This window comes from Aulonocara stuartgranti (genome assembly GCF_965226115.1).
Source record: "Aulonocara stuartgranti genome assembly, chromosome: 13".
Lineage (NCBI taxonomy): Eukaryota > Metazoa > Chordata > Actinopteri > Cichliformes > Cichlidae > Aulonocara > Aulonocara stuartgranti.
The window spans coordinates 11,978,847-12,003,201 of NC_138949.1; the positions used below are offsets into that span (position 1 = coordinate 11,978,847).

General features: G+C 43.7%; 1 long non-coding RNA gene across 1 annotated transcript; it reads left to right on the top strand.

Annotated features, from left to right (window-relative positions):
- Positions 1-10,832: 10,832 nt before the first annotated feature.
- On the top strand, positions 10,833-17,453 carry LOC309720611. The gene is made up of 3 exons (XR_014280545.1): positions 10,833-11,022; positions 11,978-12,060; positions 14,655-17,453. It is a non-coding gene; the product is annotated as an uncharacterized lncRNA (long non-coding RNA).
- Positions 17,454-24,355: the final 6,902 nt, after the last annotated feature.

A 24,355-nucleotide genomic window follows, 5' to 3' on the forward strand; every position in this document is an offset into this window, starting at 1 on the left:
CTCATTTCCTGCCGTCCCTTTCTGCTCCTTGCCTGCTCCTCTCTAGGGTTATGGCCAGGGGACGAGAGAGGGAGGGGGGCAATTATGGCCAGTTCAAGCCGGGACACAGCACTCCGTGTCTGCGTGCAACGAGATCAGCTGCCTCCGCCGCAAACACGCAATTAAACTTTCACTGTCGTGTTGCCAAACAACAAAGCACCACACACACACACACACACAAAATGTCTGAGACAACTTTTATGTGCTGCATAAATCCAGGATTCCTGAGAGATCTTCAGTGTGTTGTACATCGCCTTTCATCTCCTTAAAGGCATACAGTTGTCAGAAGATAAGAACAACACTCTTAGATATCCTGTCACTTTTGTTTTTATCTGGGAATACGTCATGCGTACATGCCCACACACACAAACACACACACGTACGAACACCCGTCCACAAATTCGCTGTATTTTTTTTATGTTACATAACAGTGAGTGGGAGCCATTTCTTCACCGAGTGCTAATGTTGTTGTCAATCAAGGCTTATAGTGGCAGCCATAGCACAATCTCTACAGAGGCAGAATAAAGCTTTTATCGCCTTTGTTTGGTCTCCCTTGCCAATCAAGTGCTCTATTCTCTTGATTTCACCTCCACCTCTCGTTCCCCCTCTGCTCCTATTGTTTTCTGTGTTTGTTTGAACTAATTTTCTCGGGAACTGTTTAGGTTATCTTCCCAGCAGCGGAACGTTTGAGTTGGCGTTAAGGAGCGAGAGGAGGTCAGGTCAGCACAGAGAACAAGCAGGGCCTGTGCTTGACAGGTGTGGTCTATTATTAGAGCCGGTGACTTCGAGTGCGTTACACAACCTGCGTCGCTCGGGCAGGTTTATTTAGATCGCAAGCAGAGCCGTTTTGGAGTATCTGATAGCTCGGGCAGAGCTATGTCACAACAGGTGTCTGGGGTTGGGGGTGGCGGATAATGGTACAGTAAATAACAGAAGGGTTTTTATAGCTCAAGGTTGATGGAGTGAAATTCAGAGTGCTCGGAGGAAAGCATTTGCAGATTTAACTCTGCCGTGCGGGCACAAAGGCGATCCATCCATCTATTTGAATCCAACAAAAGCGCACTTGTATTTAGCCATCACGAAATAAAGTATGCTAATGACAGGTTGCGCTTGATATACTGTATACATGTCTGCTGCTCTGTAATGATATAATCACAGAGCAGGAACAGCAGCCGCTCCCCTCCCTTGTCCTCCTCTTTGGCTGGAATGTGCAGGGGGAGAAAAATGATCCAATGTCATCCGCAGTGATGGAAGCTTCTCTGTTCAGCCAGAGGGATATGTTCAAGGGAGGGAGGAGGGGGGAGAGAGCGGATATTTCTGGTTGAGTGTGAGTTTGAGTAAGTCCGGGCGTCGAGCCAAGCATGCCGATGGAGGGGAAGGGAGGGGCGGGAGGCTTTTGGAGAGAGAGAGAGAGGAGAGAGATAGAAACCCTTTCGGGCTGGCACGCTGTCAGTTTCACTAGCACACAGCTGCTTCTGGAAAATTCTGCACCCTGCCCTACTAAACCACCAGGCATGACATGAATAACAAGAATGGCCCAGCCATCAACAGCAGATACTTTTCCTTTTGACGTGGGCCTAACAGACTGGTACAAATGCCCTGGCCTTGCACATAGTGGAAAAATCAACAATGAAGGGGACACCGGGGCACAATGTGGAAATGAAATCCCGGGTTTAGGAGGCTTTGTCTGGACAAGGACGCAGTTGACATAGAGCCCGAGGGCTTTGCAAAAAGGCCGTGCAACAAAATGCCAACTGATGTGTTTTGATGGGGTTACTCGTTCACCAGCCGGTCACTAATTGGAGAGTAAGAACCCACTAAATTGCTTTCAGTCAGCATGGAGCTGTGGCGAATTTCCTTTCCGAGCTGCATGTGTCATTTTGTTGCCCCTCGAAGACGGCGGCAGAAAAAGAAAGCATGAAATGTGGTAGCTAGTGTGTGTTTTGTGTGTTCCTAACATGACCAGTCAACACTTGCCCCAGATCTAAGTACAGCTTTCCCAGCAGTGATGAGATAATGCTAGCCCTTATCCCTCTATGAGGTTGTTAGATATGTGCAACCCTCTGTAGTGTTGACATTTCCGTGCCCAACCCAAGTGAACACATAGGGCCACAGAGGCTCCTCTCAGGCTGTCTGTATCCATGGCAGATAAAGAGGTGAGTCAGCCACTCATCTATCCAGTTCTCCTCCTCCTCTGCATGGCAATACTCCTACCCTTAGCCCCCGTCATCCTCGTTCACAAGGCCTTATGTGTACATTCAGCACATGGTGGATTGTATAAATAGCAGCGACCGCGTGGCTCGCCGCTGACACCTGACATTTTCATGCCCCAGCAAGCCGCTGATACATTTGGCGCTTGGCACGCATTCTTCTCTCGGGTTTATCCATCTGTTGATGTAGAGCCCAACCCCCCGAGCCTCTACTATGTTCCTGTAACATAACACGAGCCTCTCCTTTCCCTCTATTCATCTTAACATGCAAGCACCGCATGGCACAGACTTCACCCCTCCCTCCTACCTCCATGTTTTTCTCTGGCTCTTACTCGCTCTCCCTCCCCCCATCGTGCTGTCTTTCTTTTTCCTCTCTCTGCCTAACAACACCCAACAAACACACGCTGCACAATCCACCCAAGTCATTAGTCTTCAGACTGGCGTTCAGCTGGTCTCAGAAACCCACCAACATGGGGAACAAAAGTGAGATGGGAATTGCGTGAAGCTGGAGTGATAGTGCTGGCAAAGAACTGAATGTGAGATTGTGTGCAGGCAGGGTACTTCCTGGCTGCCCGCCAACTTCCAGCAGCAGCACTGCAGCATGTCAATATGTCCGTTGCCAGGGAAACAGCGAGAGCACACACAGTCCATAGAAAACCTTATTGCTACACTTTACACTCTTCTTCCTCTTTTTAAACTCCAGCTCAAAAATGCTCAATGAAGCTGTATTACTCTCCAGGCTAGGGAAGAGCATTACTAAAGGGGGGTTATGATGAACCCCCATGGACTTAGCCAACCACCAAGAGCTGCTGGAAGGGCATCATCCCTAACTGGCTTCCCACCCTCGAACATGGTCAGTTGTGTTTATTAAGTAAATGTGATCAGGGACCAAATATCTTTGCTGCAGTAAAATTTGCTGGTCTGGTTTAAAAAGTGTCAGCACTTCATTTGGGTCATTCAACCTTTACCCCCAACCAGTCTCAGCAAATGGCTGTTGGGGTTTTCTCATGGTTAATCTTTTGCTTCGCTCCAGATACCTCAGAACTCGGATGTTGTAACTTGGGAGTGATGTCACTTCTGAGTTAGCATGTCCCAGAAAATTTGAGGAAAAACAGGATTCGTTTTGGTTGGTTTCACTAGTAGTACAGCATAATACTAGTTTGTGCCCTTAAAAACACATTCATGGGTAGAGCCTGATCAGTGCAAGGGATTAAAAGTTTACAGTTTTACTGCTGTTTACGTTATGTGTTGCCATCTTGCAATGTTACGTTTGGGTTGGTTCGACTTTGCTTCAACTTTCCGAGTGGTAAATGTGAGTTGAGGGGGAGTTCCAGAATCAAATTCCAACTAGGAACTTGGAAATGCAGGCTTGTGACTTATTTAGCAACACACCATTAAACGTTTATAAAGTGCCTTGAAGAAACAGTTCATGGGATTTGTAATTAAATTTAACTTAAATTAGAAAAACTCAAAAAAAGAAAGTTTTTTTTTTATTTTTTTATAAAATGTGGCATCTGGGAATAAAACATGAGAAGTGAAGCTACCTTCACCTGGATTTTAGCATTACATGATAAAAGCGACTAGCTAGCTTGGCTAACGTACAGCTAGCTGCTAATTAAGTAGCATACCTATAAAATAAGAGAGCATCACTCACCAGCGCTGGAGTATAGCCTTCTTCGATGGTTTGTATGTTAACCACAGTCAATTTGAGTCGAGCTCTCTGATGCCAATTAGCAGAGCTAAAGTGAAGTTAAAAGCTAGCAGCTAACGCTACATGTATTGAAAGCAGCCAGTCACACAAAGTTGCAATAGTCTTGGTAAAGAAATGTTTAGATATTAACATTTTCCAGTCAGTGCTAAATTAGCAGGTTGTATAAAAAAGTATTTCTATCTATTATTTAACTTTATGAAAAGTGTATAAGGACTGAGTCCCTCTTGGAGCCATAACACATTAAAAAAGACAACTTAGCTATAATGACTGTGACCTACTTTTACGTAATTTGTTGGTTTGTGAAATCTTGTTTTGAAGTGTTGAGCTGAGCCTTTCTGTCATCTTGATGTCACAAAAGTAGAAGGGCGGGTTTTAATATTAGACTACATGCTCACTGGGTAATTTCCTGTTATTGACAGCTGACTGTCTTTTGAGGTTTGATATCACAGATTCTTCATTTTGAAACATGGTATGAACAAGCTTTACAAAACACAACCTTTTTTAATTTAATATGACCCAAAATGAGTGAATGAGGCTATAAGTCCAGCAGGAATGCGTTAACAGAGGTAGAGACAGAAGCCAACAGACATCTATGGGATTGGAAGTCTTTTAGCAACCACAGGTATTGCCATCTGGTAGCCGCCGGAATGCAGATCAATGCAGATCAATGCTGTCTTTATTTTTCCAACCTGGAAAAATGTTTTATACCGTCTATGAGAGCCAGCTTCATGTCTTCATGTTTTGCAGCTTGGTTAGCTCAACGTTAATCTTAATGTTCATGGATAATTAGAGTGTCACATTCCTTTAAAAGTAAAGAAATCCTTTACAACAAAATATAATGCTTTTGAAAAAAATATTTTAATATCTAAATCATTTTATCTTCAAAGTACTGAGGTTTTTGTATCCTTCCTACACTACAGTACATATTTCTGTTTCCTCCTTTGCACATAAGGTTGAATGCTCGGAAAGCTCCCGGCCCAGACGGTGTGTCACCTGCCACCCTCAGACACTGTGCAAACGAGCTGGCCCCAGTGTTTTCTGGCATCTTCAACTCCTCACTGCAGGCATGTCATGTGCCTGCCTGCTTCAAGTCCTCTACCATAATCCCTGTCCCCAAGAAACCTAGGATCACTGGACTAAATGACTACAGACCCGTGGCTCTGACATCTGTGGTCATGAAGTCATTTGAGCGCCTAGTTCTCTCCCATCTCAAGACCCTCACGGCCCCCCTCCTGGACCCCCTGCAGTTTGCATATAGAGCCAACAGGTCTGTAGACGACGCCATCAACATGGCCCTACACTTCATCCTGCAGCATCTGGACTCCCCAGGAACCTACGCCAGGATCCTGTTTGTGGACTTCAGCTCTGCCTTCAACACCATCCTTCCAGACCATCTCCGAGGGAAGCTTTCCCAGATGAATGTGTCTGATCCCATCTGCCGGTGGATCACTGACTTCCTGACGGACAGGAAGCAGCACGTGAGGCTGGGAAAGAATGTCTCGGACTCCCGGACCATCAGCACCGGCTCCCCTCAGGGCTGTGTTCTTTCTCCTCTGCTCTTCTCCCTGTACACCAACTGCTGCACCTCCACCCACCAGTCTGTCAAGCTAATCAAGTTCGCAGATGACACCACCGTTATCGGACTCATCTCAGACGGGGATGAGTCTGCCTACAGGAGGGAGGTTGAACGTCTGGTGTCTTGGTGCAGCCACAACAACCTGGTGCTGAATGCCCAGAAGACAGTGGAGATTATTGTGGACTTCAGGAAGCACACAGCCCCACTCCCCCCCATCATCCTGACTGACACCCCCATCACCTCTGTGGACTCATTCCGCTTCCTGGGTACCACCATCACCCAGGACCTGAAGTGGGAGCCCACCATCACCTCCGTCATCAAGAAAGCCCAGCAGAGGATGTACTTCCTGAGGCAGCTGAAGAAATTCAACCTGCCAACATGGACGATGATGCAATTCTACACTGCAATCATCGAGTCCATCCTCACCTCCTCCATCACCGTGTGGTACGCTGGAGCCACTATCAGGGACAAACAGAGACTGCAGCGTGTTGTGCGCTCTGCTGAGAAGGTGATTGGCTGCAGACTCCCATCTCTGCAGGACCTGTACACCTCCAGGACACTGCGGCGTGCAGCCCGGATCTCAGCTGACCCTTCTCACCCTGGACACAGTCTGTTTGACCTGCTCCCCTCAGGCAGGAGGCTCCGGTCCATTCGCACCAGAACCTCTCGCCACAAGAACAGTTTCTTCCCCTCTGCTGTTGGACACATGAACAATAACCACATGACTGTCCCCGCCACTAACACATGACCCTACGCTGTGTCACTGCATCATTTCATGTTTGGCACTGATCACCACCTGCACTCATGTATATATCTTTCTACGTAGCACTCATAATTCTTATTCTCATGTATATATCTCATGTATATCTCATGCACATATCTTTCTTTCTACATAGCACTTTAATTCTTATTGTCTGCACTGAAGCACCGCAGCAATTTCCTAATGTTGTAAACCTCAACATCTGGCAATAAACCCATTCTGATTCTGATTCTGATGTTTGTACCCTGCAGCAAACAGCTTGACTGTGAGTTATTACCGGCAGGTCTATACTCCTCCATCAGGTGTTGCGAAACAATCTCTTCAGATACATCAGGCTTCTCTGTTGCAAAGTCGCAACTTTCAACAGAGGTCATGTGTTTTATTGTGTTGATCTACAAAGTGACACAGTAACCTAACCGGCCTCTGTGACCTTTATCTAAGTAACTTTTTCTGCTACTCTGCTGATACCATTATTTTTTTTTATTTTACAGCGATAAATATATTTATCTGTGGAACAGCCTGTATTGTGCTTTGTTTGAAGTGTATAGTTTGTATCCCAGGAAGAAATCCTCCTTTATCTCAGTACTCTCTCTGCTCTGTCTGTATTGTGGCTTTCATCAAATAGCCAGGGAAATTTAGGAAGGCCAGAGGAGTTTAAGAATGTATCTTGTGGCCATACGTGGTATAAATTTTGACAATAAGCCCTTACATGTCACTGATTACCTTACCATCTAATACCCCGACTTAGCCTTAATAGGATACCATAGCGGCAAACTGGTGTTTATGCAGTGTGTTCATCTTACAGTGTCTTTCTCTGAAGGACGGCTAAAGGACAACTCTGTCAGCCCCACCTAGCTTGGCACTCTTATCCAAGTCTGGCTCAGTCTGTGCTCGTATCACTAGAGGGGGAAAGGGGTGTGCCAACTATAGTGCCTTAGTACTTTTCAGAACTATCCGTGCCTGCGAGTGGTCTAACAGCTGCTGCTGCAGTGTCTGAGCTTGCTCAGGGGTGCAGATGAAAGTGCTGATGTGTCCTGTTATTTTGGGCTGTGCAGTGCCCTGGGGGGCAGAGGAATTTTTGGAGGAGACCGGGCAAGATTGTTAGCGGAGAGGTGGGGGTTTGTGCCCAGAGGGGGATCATAGGAGAGTTTCTCCCAGAATGCAATGTGACCCTCGTTGCCACATGGCGCTGCGGGAATCCTGAGGGGGTGCGGAACTGCTGACAGTACCAGGCTGAGCGACGGGCACAGACTTGAGCACAAAGATTGGATGCGCTCTCTATCTCCGATGATTGGCAGTATTTCTGGCTGCCTTTCATACATGAAGGGAGGGGCTGCTGATAGCCTGTCACAATCAAAGTTTTATGCAGCGTTTGATCCAAACTACATTTCATCTAGAGTTTCAGAGCTCACTCCTGACATCCACAACAAATGTAAAAGCCCATTTGGTTGTCCATTAGCAACACAATTGTCATCAGCAGATGGAGTTTGAACTCCAAAAATCCAGGTCGCTTCTAAACAGCTACCAAATGGAAATTAAGGTTAAATTATTTTATCAAGCACTTTTTACCTGTGAGACTTATATGAAATGATTCAACTTGTCCCACGTAAGTAATGTCATTTGTAATGACAAATCCAACAATTCAGTATATCTGTTATATATTTCCCTATATGGCATCAGAATAGAAAGAGCAACAGAATCAGAGAAACCCTGATGTAACCTTGCATAATTTTATACTATGATATCTGATTTTACTTTCACAATCATTACGATTATCATATTCAAGAGTTTTGTAAGAGCTTTATTGTCATCTCACATAAAAACATTGCATTCCTGTTGCATAACATAAATGATATAGAAATACCAGATGCATCATTTATCATTCATTCAATAACCACAACTGCTAAGTTTAACTACAATTTAATTGAAGAAAAAAAGTGATTTGTATTTCTTTCATCGGGTAAGTATTGAAGCTGCTATTTTATTACACTTGTGCAGACTCCTTTCATTTAATTAAAAACATCCTTACAGTAGTTCTCATTATTATCCCGTGCTTTGCATTTTTCAGTGGTATACAAATATGTCAGAACCAATTTCAAGTCAGTTTTATTTATATAGCGCCAAATCACAACAGCAGTTACCTCAAGGCACTTTATATAATAAAGTAAAGACCCTACATAAATAGAGAGAAATGCCCAACAATCAGATGACCCTCTTTGAGCAAGCACTTGGTGACAGCGGGAAAGAAAAACCCCCTTTTAACAGGAAGAAACCTGAGGATTAATAAAGCGTAATAATATTTCACGATTAAATGCAAGGTGGTATATAAACACATAACACAATTGTGCAGCAATCTGTAACACAGACTTTGGCTTATCACGTTGGTGATAATGTGCACGAATCGCAGGTAGCTGCTCCATGCCGGCAGCTTGTTACATGCCTGAAATGTTAATGTCAGCCATCACACTGCCATTAACACTCTCTGCTGGCTGTAAATGTTATCGTGGATCTTTTTCCACAGACACAACGTTCCCATTTCCATTCATCTCACACGTGGCAGTAATATTACAGCCACGTTTGGCCTGCCGTGTGCGAGAAAGACGCCGTGTCATTTACTTAATCACACGTCCCTTATGGCTCGTACTTCAAAAACTATCTTTGATTTATCTCGGTGCCCCTTTACTGAAAGCCGTCCAGGATTTCCAGTGTCTTCTCGTTCCCGTGCTTCATCAGAGAAACCTCGTCCATGGACAATATGACACGATATTAATTAAGAGGGATACTCACAGATTGCACCATAAATCACTTTCCCTCGCATTTTCATGCTTGGTCTAACATTTGCAATTTGCATCTTGTTCCCCTCATAACTGCGTACACCTCTGTGAAGAGGCAGGAGACAGAAGACTTTAGCAGCTCCACTGTCATGTCATGTTATCCTCAGAGGGGCTTGCCAATAACCTTAGAAGGATGGATGACTGTGCTGACTCATTGCACTGGTGTTGTTATCTTCAGTGTCTGGGACATTGAGGAGGCTGGGAAATGAAAGTCATGATACTATTTCAATGTACTTCCACAGTAGGGCTGTATAGGATTTATAGATCCATTTTAATATGCATTTCTTAGGCTCATTTTCTCCTTTATGCTTATTTACTTGATCAGGAATCAGTGTTAGTCCAGGTATTTAGAGATCTGACTCACATGACTGTGTGTAGATCAGGCTGCTTTGTTATTTCAGCTTCTCATGTGATCAGCACTCAACACCAAAGGCTACTCTGAGCCCCACCCCCTCGCCCCCTTCAGTACTTTGAAGACCGACAGAGAGAGTCTGTTACCAGAGAAACAAAGGTCAGTGTACTGCGTCGTCACATTCTCAACTCACAGGATGGATCTTGAAAGAGAAAAAAGGACCCGGCAAACAAACATCCTTTGTTTTTGCTGCAACAAGACCGCGTTTGTTGTTGTGCTCTGGGCTCTGATGTCATCGTCATGGGTCATCCTCTCCGTGACCTCTGGGGCTGCGATTCTCAAATAGCTTCATCAGGAGGTGCGCGCCAATTACAGCATTGATTTTTGTTTCACTGGCTCGCCCACGCTAACACAACCCCCCTGCTCCCACCCCGCCCCATCGCACAAACACAAACATGCATGTATTCATCCAATAACACAAAAATAGAGTACAGTGAGTTCACTGTTCTCTCAGTACGGTCGTTTTCCCAGCGGGAAGCTGCAGTAGAAAGACTTACTCTAGAAAACTCCATCTATTTGTCTGAGTACCATCATTAACTGAGGCAGAAGAGAAGCCGACGCCACACAAAATGATTAAATTGCAAAGAAACATGTTGACATTTTACAGCTAACTCACTGCAACACTTTAAACTGCTGCAACTCTTTCACAGAGGAAACTGTGAACACCTAATGTGACTGACCTTTGATGGTGTAAGTGATGTAATCCTCATGATAGATGCGTCAGACTTTGGCCTTAGGTTGCTCTCAATGTTCTACTCCCTAAAGGCCTCACAGGTTAAACGGGCCAAAGCAACCCCCATCAATACATGACCAAAGAAAACACTACATCACCTCAACCACGGCAATTAATCCCGGCCTTGTAGCCAGCTGACAGGCCTTTATCCAGACAACAAACAAAAATAGGCACTTTGTTGCCTGATGAAGATGTCGGAGGCCACATGGTAATTTTGCTGTAGCACTGCTATTCTCGTCCTAACAAGCAAAGCGGCACACCGCCTTTACCTAAGATTAAAAATTCAAATGCAGCACGCTCAAAGTAGGATTACTGTGCTAAGCTTGCTGTAACAAAAGAAGGGGTGGAATATAAAGGTTGGAAAAATTATGTATTTTCAATCCCTTCTGCAATGCTTGCTAATGTGATTTATACAAGAACATGTGTTTTTCTTCAGTTGACCTTATTACTGTAGCAGGGAGTCTTAATTTACATCATTTCTGGGCTGAAACATGGTTTGTACATCACATGTACAGCCTGAAACTAGCACTGCTGCTCTTAAAGGATTAGTTAAACATTTGGCTAATGCATTGAAGAATACATTGAAAGAGGCAGGTCAGGAAGTGTTTAGATTAGCTTAAAGACTAAGAATAGCAACAGTTATTCAGAAAAATCCTTAGTCACTGACAACATTTCACAAATAGGGAATGGAAAAAGTTGTAGTGGGGGCTATCTGCATGTCTTTTGAGGGACTTTCTTGTGACTTTTGTAAGTATATCTCTATTTTGGACATAGAAAGCTAACCATACCTTCTGTTTTCATTTGCTATGCTAAGCTGAGTTAGCTGTCTCCTGGCTACTGCGCCATGTTTACCAGTAGTTCTGTTTATTTCATTATTGAATAACTATTTTTTCAAATGTCTTTTCTAAAAATGTCAAAACTATTCTTTCATTTATGCCTCTTAAGACAAATTTGCTATATTAAGGCAGTTTTACTTGTAAGAATTATGTTTAGCTATAATTAGCCTAGCATGTAGCACTAGTGGAAATACTGGAAATATGTTTGGTTTAAAAATGACACCAACTAGCTGTGAATTTAGGAAATAATTAGTTGCACTATTCTCACAAGGTTATATTACATGAACTTTGTACTAGAGAACACTAGAGTGTATATATTTGTTGTGTTACATTATTGCTAAATATTGAAATATTATATGACAAACTCCTGAAAGAAGTTCTGGTGATTTTATATTTATAATGAAAATGTTTTGTTTCCGTTTACAGGAAAGGGGAATAGATGAGCTAAAATAACCTTTACTTTAGCAAAGTTTTGATACTTCAGCCGAAACATTGTACGACTTTGAAAAGTCACACATGGTGAAGATTTCCTTGCAATTTTAAACACCCCTTCCAGTTTTATGTAAATCAGATTATTAAATTAAGCCCCCACAATGAGCCGCCATCTGACTGGAGGATGATCCGTGACCTGCTTTGAATACAATACACAATGCAATTCAAGAGAAGGTTAAGAGTTACATAATTGTGCATTGCTTCCTAGGTTCCTAGATGCTACTATGTTTTAAACTCATTAAAATATGATCTGCCTTAATGGGTGTCATGCCTAGTGAATAATCAGCTGAGTGCACAGTGATTCAAGAGATTGCATAACCTTTATATTTCATGAGACTTTGTTGGTGTTGCCTCATTCTTGTGTGTGTTTACAGGAGTGTATGAGGAATGCAGCTCTGAGTCAGCACAGAGGAACGCCAGTGAAAGCCAATATGAGACAGAGGATGGATTATATGAGGTGATGTTTTTAAAGGAAAGAGCTAAGCTTGAGCCCAGCATGGGCAGAAAGATTCTCAATGGATTACTTTCTCTTGTTATTATAGCTTTGTTTGATTGTTAAGAGGGTAGCTTTCTTTATTTGCAACATTTAAGTGTGTCTACTTCTTATGTATTGTAAATCAGTGACAAATAATTGCTTTTGTACAAATAAGCATTTAAAGAGCCTGTTAATGCCCTCACTAGCAGTCTGATGAATTTCATTACGCAGCCATAAATGAGTTTGTCCCTTATAATGCTAATCTTGAGCTACGCAACATTAATTTAATCTGTGTTCGATGAGGCAGCTCGTAACTGATGCAGGTGAAGATCATTTCGAACAGTCGAAAGCTGCTGGAAAAAAACAAAAAGCTTGACCTTGAGTTCAGCTGGCATTTCCATTGCAAAGACTGAACTGTGAGGCTTTTAGTTTGCTGAGCGAAAGTAACACATCAAACTTCCTTTTTCTCTTCTTCTGTTGTGATATAAAGGGACCGCCGCCATGAAATCGACTTCATCTCTCTCTGTAAATGTGATCTGTAAAATTAGGTCATACATTTACTGTATGTTGTGCTTTCTGGACTTTTGATAAAGGACTGTAATGATTTTTGTTCAGAAAAATTAGATATGTGACTAAATTAAATCTATATCAATTTTCTTTGGATTATCCAGTGCACGGTCAGGGGTTGGGTGGTGGATCTAGAGCGATGGGAGGTTTACACCTTTATCAGGTCATCAGTCACTCTACGGGTTACACATGGAGACAGATAAGCAAACTCACATTTACTGCTTCGGCCAATTTAGAATCTCCTGTTAAGATCACTTGCATAGGCTGAGGATTCTGGGAAGGGGTTAGAGTACCTGTAGAAAACATGCAAATTCCACATAGAAAGAACCGAAGTTAGATTTAAACCCAGTACGTAGAGGACAGATGGAAAGAAATTGACTCTCGAGACTGTAAGCGCCAGACTACCATAGCCTCATTGAACACGAACGCACGGAAAGCCCGCCGTCAACTCGCTGCCCTGAACATGACAAAATAGTGTTATGTCAGCACGCAGAGAAATAGCAGTAAATTGGGAAGCAGAGAGGTACAAAGAGGTGTGGAGGGAGGGGTGTAGGGATATAAGGAGAAGAGGTGGGTTGGGGTGGTGGGGATTCAGGCTGTACCTGAGGCATGGAGGGGTACATCATTATTCAGAGCAGCGCTTTGATGTTGAGGCTGGGTGGATCTCAGGGAGCAGGCGAGAAGCAGTTCTAATTAAAACAGTAACAATGCAGCCCGAGTTGCCCCGCAGAAACGGGGGCTTTGAAGAGTCACTGAATGCCCCATTTAGAGCTGGCTGTCCACAGATAACACCAGATATTACGTTGACGGACTCTGAGGCCTCTGTCGCAAAATGTGTATTTTTCACTACAATTTATGAAACATTTCTCTCAGTGTGTGTGTGTGTGTGTGTGTGCTATGAGTTCTCAGTGTCCTACTTTCTGGGTTCTTTGGTGGCGTTGTGGGTCTGACAGGAGTGACAGATTGAGATGGGCTGTGGGTATTCAGAGGCCGGGCAAAGACAGGAAAGCCTGGGGGATCTTGGTATGACAGGTAGACGGAGGAGAGACAGAACTTCATTACAGCTTCTGCAGAGGGGAGCTCTGAATATCAAATTAGGGCCCCAAATCAACACAAGAATAATACTAGTGCTTTTATTCTAATACGTTTAACACACACACACACGAAATTCACCTACAACAGAGTAAAGTACAATTTTTCTGCTTCCTGGCTTGTATAACACAGATTTCCCCTCGTCCACCGAGCATGTTTGTCTCACTCCTCATATCTACTGAGACTTATTGCTCAAAAAGGCACAAGCGGGCTGTAGAGAGAGCCGAGTGATGCTCTGAGACAGTAGCAGTTCAAAGAGACTGTCTACACAGAGAGAAGGGTCTAATTTTATCTAGGAGACAGAGGAGCTCATGAAATAGCTCTCTGCCTGACTACAGCTCAATTATTCATCAACACAAGAAGTCTCTCAACTAAAAAGCCTGACACGTTATTCATTCCCCCCCTCTTCCTCTCCCTCTTCTCCCATGCTGTTTCATTCAGACACTAAACCAGCCACCCACACACACATAAACTCGAAGGTACACGCCCTACCCTGGTCTTGAACCATGCAGTGCCCTCCAGAAAAGCAGGCGCGCTCTGGTGAGGATGAGTCAAAAATATACTTAATGAATGGTATACGTTGTGGTGAGCGGTTCAGAAAGGTGAACTTTCACTTTGAAAATGAGAGTGAAAATCCTTTGTTGACTGTAAATAAAATGTTTGATTTTGCCAGAACATTTTTTAAAGGAAACTCTCTGTCGAGGATCAAAACCAAACTCTGATTTTGGATGCTTTGGGCTCATGACTCAGTTTGTGTTTTGAACAACTTGCAGCTGGCGTCATCTCCAAACAGATGACAAGTCTTGTGACACCAAGCTGACTGAATCGTAATTAGTTGTGTAAAAGGAGGAATTACAGAATAAAGTACAGTGTGTGCTGTTTCCAGTGACTCCATCTTATTTCTTTTTTTTTTCCAGAGACCTTATGAGAGCTTGGACTGCCATAAATTTCCTGTTGCTACTGGAGCAGTGACACTCTGGAGGATACAGCCGAGCAGTATTTTCTTAGCTCGGTGACAGCCAATCAAGAGAAAGCCCATAAAACATATCACTTTTGTAATTTTTTTCCCGTCTGTGCTAAGTTGCAGCTTTAAAAATCCCACTGGGGTTCAAACCCGACTTCCCTTCAGTTATTTGTTGGCTGCAGAAAGCAGTACCACTCCGATTCTCATTATTTAACATGTTGCATCAGAAACCCAGTGGGTGCATCTGCACATGAGCTTCATCTGCCAATTTAGAAGCAACTTGTTAACCTCGACATGGAAAAGGTTCAGATTACTGGTCAGTACAAACAAGAGCTCACCCTGAACGATATGCAGTCTGAACCTGTTGGATGTTTCTCATAAGTTTATGGTTTTGGAAGTTGTTGGGTGGCCTTATGTAAGAATCGCTACCTCAAGCAATCTAAGAGCGGATTTGTGCCTGCTGCGATAATGACCTGATTTTAAGACCCATCACGACAAGCTGACAAATTGATGCCAAGGTTGTTTTTTTATATTGACTAGCGACTGTGAGACAAACACAGACAAACACATGGATCCGCCTGTCTGATTGACAGTGACAAGATGTCTCTGGATTAATGGTTGATTTTAAGAGCTAATATCGAGCCTGCCAAGAACTAAATAGGGTTTTTTTGTGTGGAAATGTGTCTCTCACTATGCTAGATACATTTTATTTCTTTACAGCAACAGGCAACAAATCCAAGTGTGGGTGCATAAATCTGAAGGATCAATAGAGAAAATACAATAACCCATCCTTGGGATTATTGCTTGGCAATAAGTACTTCCCTGAACATTTTTCATTATGAAGACTGAGATTTATCATTGATTTCTCTGCCAAAACATGTAATGCAGGTGAACTTTGTGGCGTGTTTGCGTTAATGTGGACATCCTGGCTGGATTTAGTGTGGGCTAAGTCTATCTGTGACAGGCAGCAGGTGCTGTATATCACTTAGACGGGGAGATAACACTAGCTAAAGACAGTTGGGTTTAGTGCTGTTTGTAGATAAGGCCATAGAAGCTAACTTTAGCATCTGACATGAGATGAGAAAAGCTGTGATTGCAGGTGGCTTTGGCACATTGGCCGTGGAGATGGGAGTGATTTCTAAAACAAATCCTTTCTGGATATATGTCAGCTTTAGACTGGAGGTAAAATGTTGGAAAAACACTTATATTTGGCAATTTGCTCAAGTCCTCCCCCAAACAGCAATTGTAATAGCTTATCCTGGCTTAGTAACTAGGGTCAGGAGGTCTGCTGAGCTTTGGATTACTGTACTTGTTGAAGTTGTATGCATGGTATTTTTTGTTAGGTAGTTGATACCTTTCTAAAACCCGATTTTAACTGTGCATTTATTTGAAGAACACGTGCAATGCAAGTGACATACATGTTTCATTATGGAATTTTATTACCTGCAGATAATATTCATTTTAATGAAGAGGGCGAAGTTGTTAGGAGCCAAATCTTTGGGTGGGTTGTTAGCAAAGACTTTCTTGGGATCACCAGAAACTCTGTTTCTCCGTTTTCACTGTGCGCGGCACAATGGCAAAATCACAAGCACTCCAGAGCAGGTTGTTTCTTCTGAAACAAACCCCAAATTCTCCAGTGCAAAACTGATCCTCACATCTTGTGTGTCCTTTGGCCTTGGATACTAGAGATTACTACAGTGCTTGTAAGTCACCAGGATATGGCCAGAGACCCAGTTCATATCACCAAATGTTAGTTAGACTGTTTCAGAAGTCTTCAGAGGCTGATGCTTGCTTTCTGTTCAGGTTTGGGGTCCACGGTGAAAGTCCAGCTTGAATCTAAACAGGACTTCCAAAAAGTGCACTAAAAGAAATGCAGCGCCGCCCAAGGAGACTACCCTGAAGTTTAAATCTTTGATTTTTATGGGTGGACTTCTACACCTCACTGTAATGTGTTATGTTTTATCTTTCAAACCCAGCAGTGTTTTTTTTTTTTATCATGCTGTAATTGTGTAATAGGTAGCAGTAATTGAAACTGTATTGGTACCACGTGTGAACAGAAAGCACACCAAACAACAGAATCCAGGATTTAGCAAATGACCAGTTGAAAGACAGCCATTATCAGGGACGACATGGTCTTGACTCAGGTCCTGTTTTAATGTTGTTAGAGTTAGTTTGTGTGCAAATCCTGCTTTTTTTCCCCCCAAAGTGGGATGTGATAGACTGCAGGACAGTTCAATGTTTCCTGGCTGCACGGAAACAAAAGGGCACCTCTGCTATTCTCAGCTCTAAGTCTCTGTCGGCTCTCTGTTTGTCTGATGTCTGGCTGTCACGGCAGAAGTGGAAGACTCTGCCAACACCCTTCAGCCTCACAGCCACCTCCACCTACTAAACTATGTGTTCTACTTACAGGAAGATGTCATCTCATGCACTAATGACATGATTTAGCCTCGTGGATATGAGCGTTTGTGCGTGTCGTAAAAATTGCTTTGATGTCTCCCTCTCGTTTTCAGCGCTATAGGAGTTCATCCGGAGTTTTATTCCTCTACAAGTTTGTTTTTCCTGTGTCGAATCTTATGTGATGGTTTGGCACAAAAAGCGCTCTCTGAGCAATGCATCATCCCTTTAGAAGCTGAACGCTGTGCCAGGCAAGCTAAGTGTTTTGCTGCAGGCCATGAAGGCAAGAAACTTCTTTTTTTTTTGCTTGGTGAAATGAGCAAACCCAAAAGACACAGCATCAATTATTCACCCTCCCTCCTCCAGTCTGACATTCTGATTACGACTGGAGGTGGTTACAGGGTATCAGCAAGGTTGCAGAGTAGTCATGACAGGGGTTCAAACTCTAATATGTTTGCTGCCAAGAAATATGGGTCCGTATGATGCGTTAGCTGCCCGCAGGGCATCAGAATGAATGGTAATAATTCATCCTGAGAGAATGCAACCTATTTTTTGAGCCATTTCCCTTGACGTAAAGACAAGGAAATTACTAGTCTCCCTATTTGGTAAAGACATTAATGGTAATTTTGTTTCCCTACTTAAATTAGACGGTGCTGGACTGATTACTGGGTGAAGCTGGATCTGGTTTGTGCACTTACTGTAAAGAACAGACAAACATACAGTGATAGACAAAAAGGGACACAGATACTGATACTTGAAAGAGGGTGTTGGCGTTCTTTTGGTTTGATTACAGTTGAGGAGGTTTGTCATTGTCTGCCAAAATACTCTCTGTCTGCCAAAACAAGCAGCACAAAACTCCCGAGGGCTGGGCTTGGAAAGACACCAGTTACTGTGTATCTGTGCTTTTGGGCAAACCCAACAGAGTCATCTTTGTTTTGTTGGTGCGCAACATAAAAATACCATTGTACGGTAGTCACAGCGTTGCCGAGGTCTTTGTGTAACGCCAGAATATGATCCGGTGCAACAGCTGTTTATGAAAGGCGGAGAGTGAGCTCACTGTGCAGCCAAGGTGGTGTTGATTGAGTTATATAAAATCTATTTGCAGCCATCAGTGACAATAGCAGCCTCGGGCAACGGTTGAGCTCATCTACCATCCTGCTGCGCACAGAGTCATATTTTTTTATTTTTTTGTTCCAAAGCTGGGCGAAACGGATCAACTTCCTGATGGCAAAACGGTAGAGCAGCGGGATCAGTCGGCTGCAAGTCTCTCCTTTGGTGTGGAAGTTGAACTGAAGTGTCGCTAGTCTTGGCAGTCCTGCAAAGAGAGAGGGGTGTGCTGTGAAAACTGGCATGTTGACGCTTTCATGCCACTGTCACGCTGTTCACAAGGTGCCCCGGAGGAGTGTCACAACGCATTCTTCTCACTTAGTAGAGCATGTCCCTGTCACACTCCGGGTTGCGGTAGTCAGACGGCATTCCTCTCCTGCCATCTGTCTCTGGTATTATAGTAGCATGCAGTAGTTATTCAGATTGCCTTGCTTTTATAAGACGTGCTGCTATGTGCTTAACTATGTCACGCTGAAGTCTGAATGCTGGATGTATGGGACTAATTAAGGGCAAATTCATGTGGCCAAAACATGCTTCATTACTGCACTAAATATTTGCGCAGGAAAATGCAAGTAACCTGGAATCTTCCGCATTTAAAACGCATCACAGGTCACATGAGTTCACTTCTGCAACTCTCAAACGGTTAATGGGTCTTGTTGACACTGAGGCGACAGTAACAAGCTGCAGCCCTCCTTGCCCAAGTTAAAGTACTAGAATGCACAAAGAGGAACTCCTTATATAGTCGTTTATGTGTCAAACGACTACCCAACAGTCTTCCCCAAACTGGCACTGGTCGGTGTGACAGCGTTATTAGTACATTTGTCATGTTGTGGTTTCCTAACCAGCTCCCCTCCCCAACCCCCACCCTCCTGCCTTCCAACAGTCTGAAGATGTCGAGAAGGCACCACATGGTATGCTGCACACAGCACATGGTTTTGGTTACAACAGGCTGTATCCTAGTTCCCCCACCCCCGAGCCTGTTTGCACAGCGCCTTCAAGGCCAAATCACGAGCACAAACAGGGTGAAAAGTACGAAAATCCTGCAAATTTTTACGCTGGGTTTTAAAATGCGGTCACACAAATGTGGTTCTCGTGCATCTTCAGATGCTTGCAAGCTCATGTGATTGCTGTTATGTGACTCACAGGAAGTGGGTAAAGGTGAGATTCAATTACCACACTATCATTATTTTCTGAATATAGCATGCTCTGATGATAATAGATAAATGAAAATGAAACCGATATAGACAAGTGTTCATTTTATGCCATGCAGACTACCAAGGAACTGCACTGCAGTTTGCATGAGGCCAGTGTAGGCTTCACTTCGTTTCACTTGTAAAGGCATGGAGTTATTTTTATTTATGGTGCAATCCCTCACCGTGCAAATAAATTTTTTTTGTTGGGTGTGTTACAACTGCTGCAGCAGAATATTGGTTAGCTCCATACAGCCGAGATGAAAGTGAAGCATATATACAGCACCTAATTGCAATCAGGACTTAAAAGGCTGCAGCTCGGAGGAGATGGCGGAATATATGATGTGATGAGTGCATAAATCAGAGATAGAGAAAATGCATTATGCATAGTTCAGATAAAATGGACGTCATTTGTCTGCTTTCATTTGGAGTCCGAGCACTCGAGGCAATTTGACTGCAGTGTTTTTTCTCTTCAAAAGAGCTCCATTAGTTATTGGCAGAATAGCTGAGGACCGATAAAACACACTGACGTCCACCTTTACACCATGCTTTCTTGCCTCCACCACCCCATTACATTTCGGGGAACACTTCCTATTTCCGCACGAGCGCGGGTGTCTTCTGTGAGGCTTTTGGTCTTTAAAGTGAGCATTTGGGACTGTGAGCAAAGCGTTGAAAGGCTTTTTGGAAGGGAAAAAATACAATTTGATGTGTCACCTTGGAGATGGCAGTTGACAGCTGTTCCATGCACAAGCTGGGCTTAATTGGCGGGGAAATTAGCCTGACCTTGACTGTGGCGGCGGCGGCCGATGAGCTGCCGCTGCCTGCCACTTGAAATGACATTGTTGTAATTTTTGACAGCAGCGAGCAAACACTCTGAGCATTAATTATATGGAGGAATGTGGCTCGGCGCAACAGACGCACAATGAATACTTATGTAAGCTGTCGCTCCAGTCTCCATGGTAACCCGCAGCATTATAACACATGCCTCCTCCGATCTTCTCCCCTGAAGTGGGCTGTTTCCATGGAAACCAGGCAGCCGCCTTTGATGATGGCTCTCATGAAATGACACCCGCTGATAGCGCCGGCTCCTCCGAGTCTCCGAGATGGAGGATGGATGGGTGGGTGGGTGGGTGGACGGGTGGTGGTGGAGGTTGCAGAGAAAAATATTACGGACAAAGAGAAAGACAGCCATTTCCCACAGAAACTGAATCATGTAACTGCATCTTTTTTCCCGGCTGGAGTGGTTTACCTGGCGCCAAAAGCAGGCAGTGACAGGAACATCGTGAACCAGATGAGGCGTAGCAGAAACGGCTCACAGCCACATCGGCCTGGCTGGCATGCTTCGCATCTCTCGCGTTGATTCATGTGTCATGAAAAAAGTGTCATCGAATTTTTTTGTGTGCCTTGACTGCACAAGTAGCCTGAGAGAAATTTTAAAGTGAGAGAGAGCTTCATGCACCCCTATCTGCTGCACTCTTTTATCTACTTCTTCAAACAGATAAGTGTCAAAGAGTCAGAACACTTCCCTCCTTTGCTTTGCATTCAGGACTCATGCACTGCAATCATGTGGCGCCAGCGACATGACCTGTAGTTTTAGTTTTAGTTTAAGCCCCGTGTGTGTCAGCTTCTTGACCCTCCTTTCATATCGGAGCCCGTATCATGTGTAAGATCCTGTTGCGTCAGGAGCAAACTGTCTTGTGGTTAGAAGCAACTGTTATTCATCTGCGTTGTGCAACATCCTCCAATAACCAGATACCGTTCTTGCCAGTCCTAACTGAAATTGGCTCTGCCTCCTGTTAGCTGTGCAGCATGGGTTTTAGTAGGTGCAGTCTGGGTGTCGGTAGGCACATTTAACCTGAATGTGCCTCGCCTGTCTGTGGGCTGGATGGAGAAAATAGCTTTGGCAACGACAAGCAGATCAAAGTGATCAGAGGAGTAATCCCCCATGAGTCAGAAGGGAAGCAGCTGAGGGGGGAAGGGCGGTGTATATGCGTGTGCACGGGGAAGGCCAGGGCAGCTTTTTCTGCATTTTATTTCATCACTCTCCCTTATTCACACAGATAAACACAAACACTCATATACCCATCGCGTCTATGTGCTCAAACGCACAAGGTCCGCCTCCAGTGTTTCAATTTGAGCTTCCTGTAAGGTGACTTTGATGTTAAAGGGTAGTTTCATTTTGACTGTCTCAGAAAATAACCTACTGAAGACTGTAATTTCCCCTTGTGAGGAAAGCCAGCTGTGGCACATTCAGCAACTACATACACCCTTCAGACGCATATCTAATAGCACCAGTGGCCTTATGTTTGTGAAACTGAGATGCATCACTCTCACAAGGCAAATGATTTAACCGCAGTGACACAGACACTACCAGTTTGTGGTGACGTGTCATGATGAGGATCGTGTGTACAGCCCGGAGAGAGAATGAAGGCAAAAAAAAAAGAAAGGGAAAATGCACGAAAACAAAGCCGACGATGTAAGAACGAGGACATCGAGCCGCTGAGGCAAAAGATGTGATTAAAGCTCAGCTGCGGATCTTGACCGCACACTCGTTATTCAGTCCGGCTTTCATTAAGGGCGTCTGGTGGAAGGCTGCACACGGCTCTGCCCTCTCCACTGATATGTCACTGATATTTAAGATGTCTGGCTTCTCCGGCGCTGAAATGATTATAAAGTTGTGAAGTTTTAATAGTGAGGCTGAGACACTTTCTAATGATTAAAAAAAAAAGGAAGCTTCCTGTGAGCCCTCTTTTATGCCTTTGTGTCTGGATTAGCTGGTAATGGAGAAATGTCATTAGCCAGTCGACTCACTGGGAATTTCACAGAGTGTGTATGTGTGCGTCTGTGTGTGTGTGAATGTGTGATTTCAGGTCTCAGCATTTTGTGGTAAGTGTTTTGATGCTCAGTATGACTCACATTTCCCTCAGTATATTGCGCTCAGTGGGTGTACTTGCCTTCCCTCAGCAACAGCTAGTCAGACAGTGAGGGCGGTTTAAAACACAGGTGCAAGTGAAAGTATTATCCAGGCAGTAGCAGAACCAGTCAGGGTAGGATGATGTTTGCTGGGGCTTTGTGCCAAAGAGGAAGTTATTCTGCTCTCAAAGCATGGGTTGTGAAAATACAGTATACTCGCACAGATGGCCACGATGAGTCACGTCACAAGGCTTCCTCCTTTTCTGCTGGATAATCCTCATCAATTAGCTCCATTGTCAGCTGGCTTTTCACACTAGTGAAATTGATGCCTGAATGCTCGACAGCCGAGAATCTGGGCCTCTTTTCCCTTTAAACGGTGACTCACCCGTCGGGGAAGAAAAATCTTTTATTGTTGGAGCTTTTTCTCTTCAGTGACTTTGGATGATTTATTTACGAAGCCGGAGGCGCTCACAGCTAAACCCTCCCACTGTGTGTACTGTCATGGATAAAGCCCCAGTTGCATCACAGTGGTTTTTCATCAGTTAACACCAAAGACACACCCAAAGGGCTATAAAAACCTGCACTTGTGGGAAAGACAGCGAACAGGTCCTTACCTGTCCTTGTCCCTCTTTTAGTGTTTGAATGAGGTTTTTGTTATCTCTGCGATTGCTTTCATGGTATCAGTGACAGGAAATGGATACAGCGACAGGAGCTTTTCTGAGGCAGATGTGCTACTGGAAACGTTATCCCTCTTCCCTAACACATACAAAGACGCACACACACACACACACACACACACACACACACACACACACACACAAACATGGCTAACAAAGAAAAGGAATGTCAGAGCTCAATGAACAAAGACTCAACTGCGAGACAGTATATCACTTCCTGTGTTAAACTTGACCTTTGAACCTAATGTGTTTTGATACCGCTGACAGGTGAGGAAGGAAAAAGGCCAAATGCAGATTAGATACTGCGTAAGCGCTTGAGGTTATAAAAGATTTCTCATGAAACCATTTCTTTGCACTGGTAAGATAAGAAGCAAGAGTCACCTCAATTTTATTTCTATCAACATTAATTCCTTTTCTGGACTTTTATGGGATCAGAAGGTCCTTCCTTTACTTCAGGAAACTACTGAGCTTTACTGGTGTATTTGCAAAAATAATAGCTCAAATATATACATGGATCAGGCATAACATTAAGACCGCCTGCCTAATTTTATGCAATGTGTATTGCATAAAACTGCACTGTGTATTCTGACATCTTTTTGACATCAGAACCAGCATTAGATTTTTCGATAAATTGATATACAGGGCTGTTGGATTCAATCACACGTGCATCTATGAGGCTTGGCCATTACAATTTGGCCTTTGTCAAACTAGCTAAAATCTTTACAGACAAAATGTTTACTTGCTCCCTAATATATCCCCCCCACAGGTGAAGAGATAATAGGTGTTATTTACTTCAGCTAAAAGCAGCTGCTTGTAGTGATGAAACCAAAGAGAATAATTCTCTGTGTTGACAATAGGATTGACCAGAATTTACACAATGAACTTAAAGTTTTATTTAGTACAACCCAAAAGGAGTGACTGTGTCCATAAGCTCATCAGGAAAGTATTTTCTTAGGTCAGGGCCAAAGGCTGTTTTTCCATAGAATCCTACAGCACTGGAAGTGTTTTTGCAACCACAGCTGTTTTTGCAAAAGAAAGCTGGTTCATGGCAGCTCCTCCCTGGCTTCACTTCACTTCTGGTAGGTTGGTATCAGCAAATATACAGAGCCAAATAATTTCCCCATTAGAAGATACCGGATGCTAAAGCAGAACTATACATTGGACCTTTCCATGGATACTAGAGGCATAAACAAACAGCTGATAACAACTTTCCATGCTGATGCAACCCTGAATTTATGTCAAGACTGGCACTAAACTGTTTGTTTTTGTTTTTTTGCAATGTGGCGAAACAAGTTTTTATGTAAAAACTCACAATTCTATTTAAGTAAGAGCAAAACAGACCTTTTTGGGATCATATGCATGAAATGATTGGA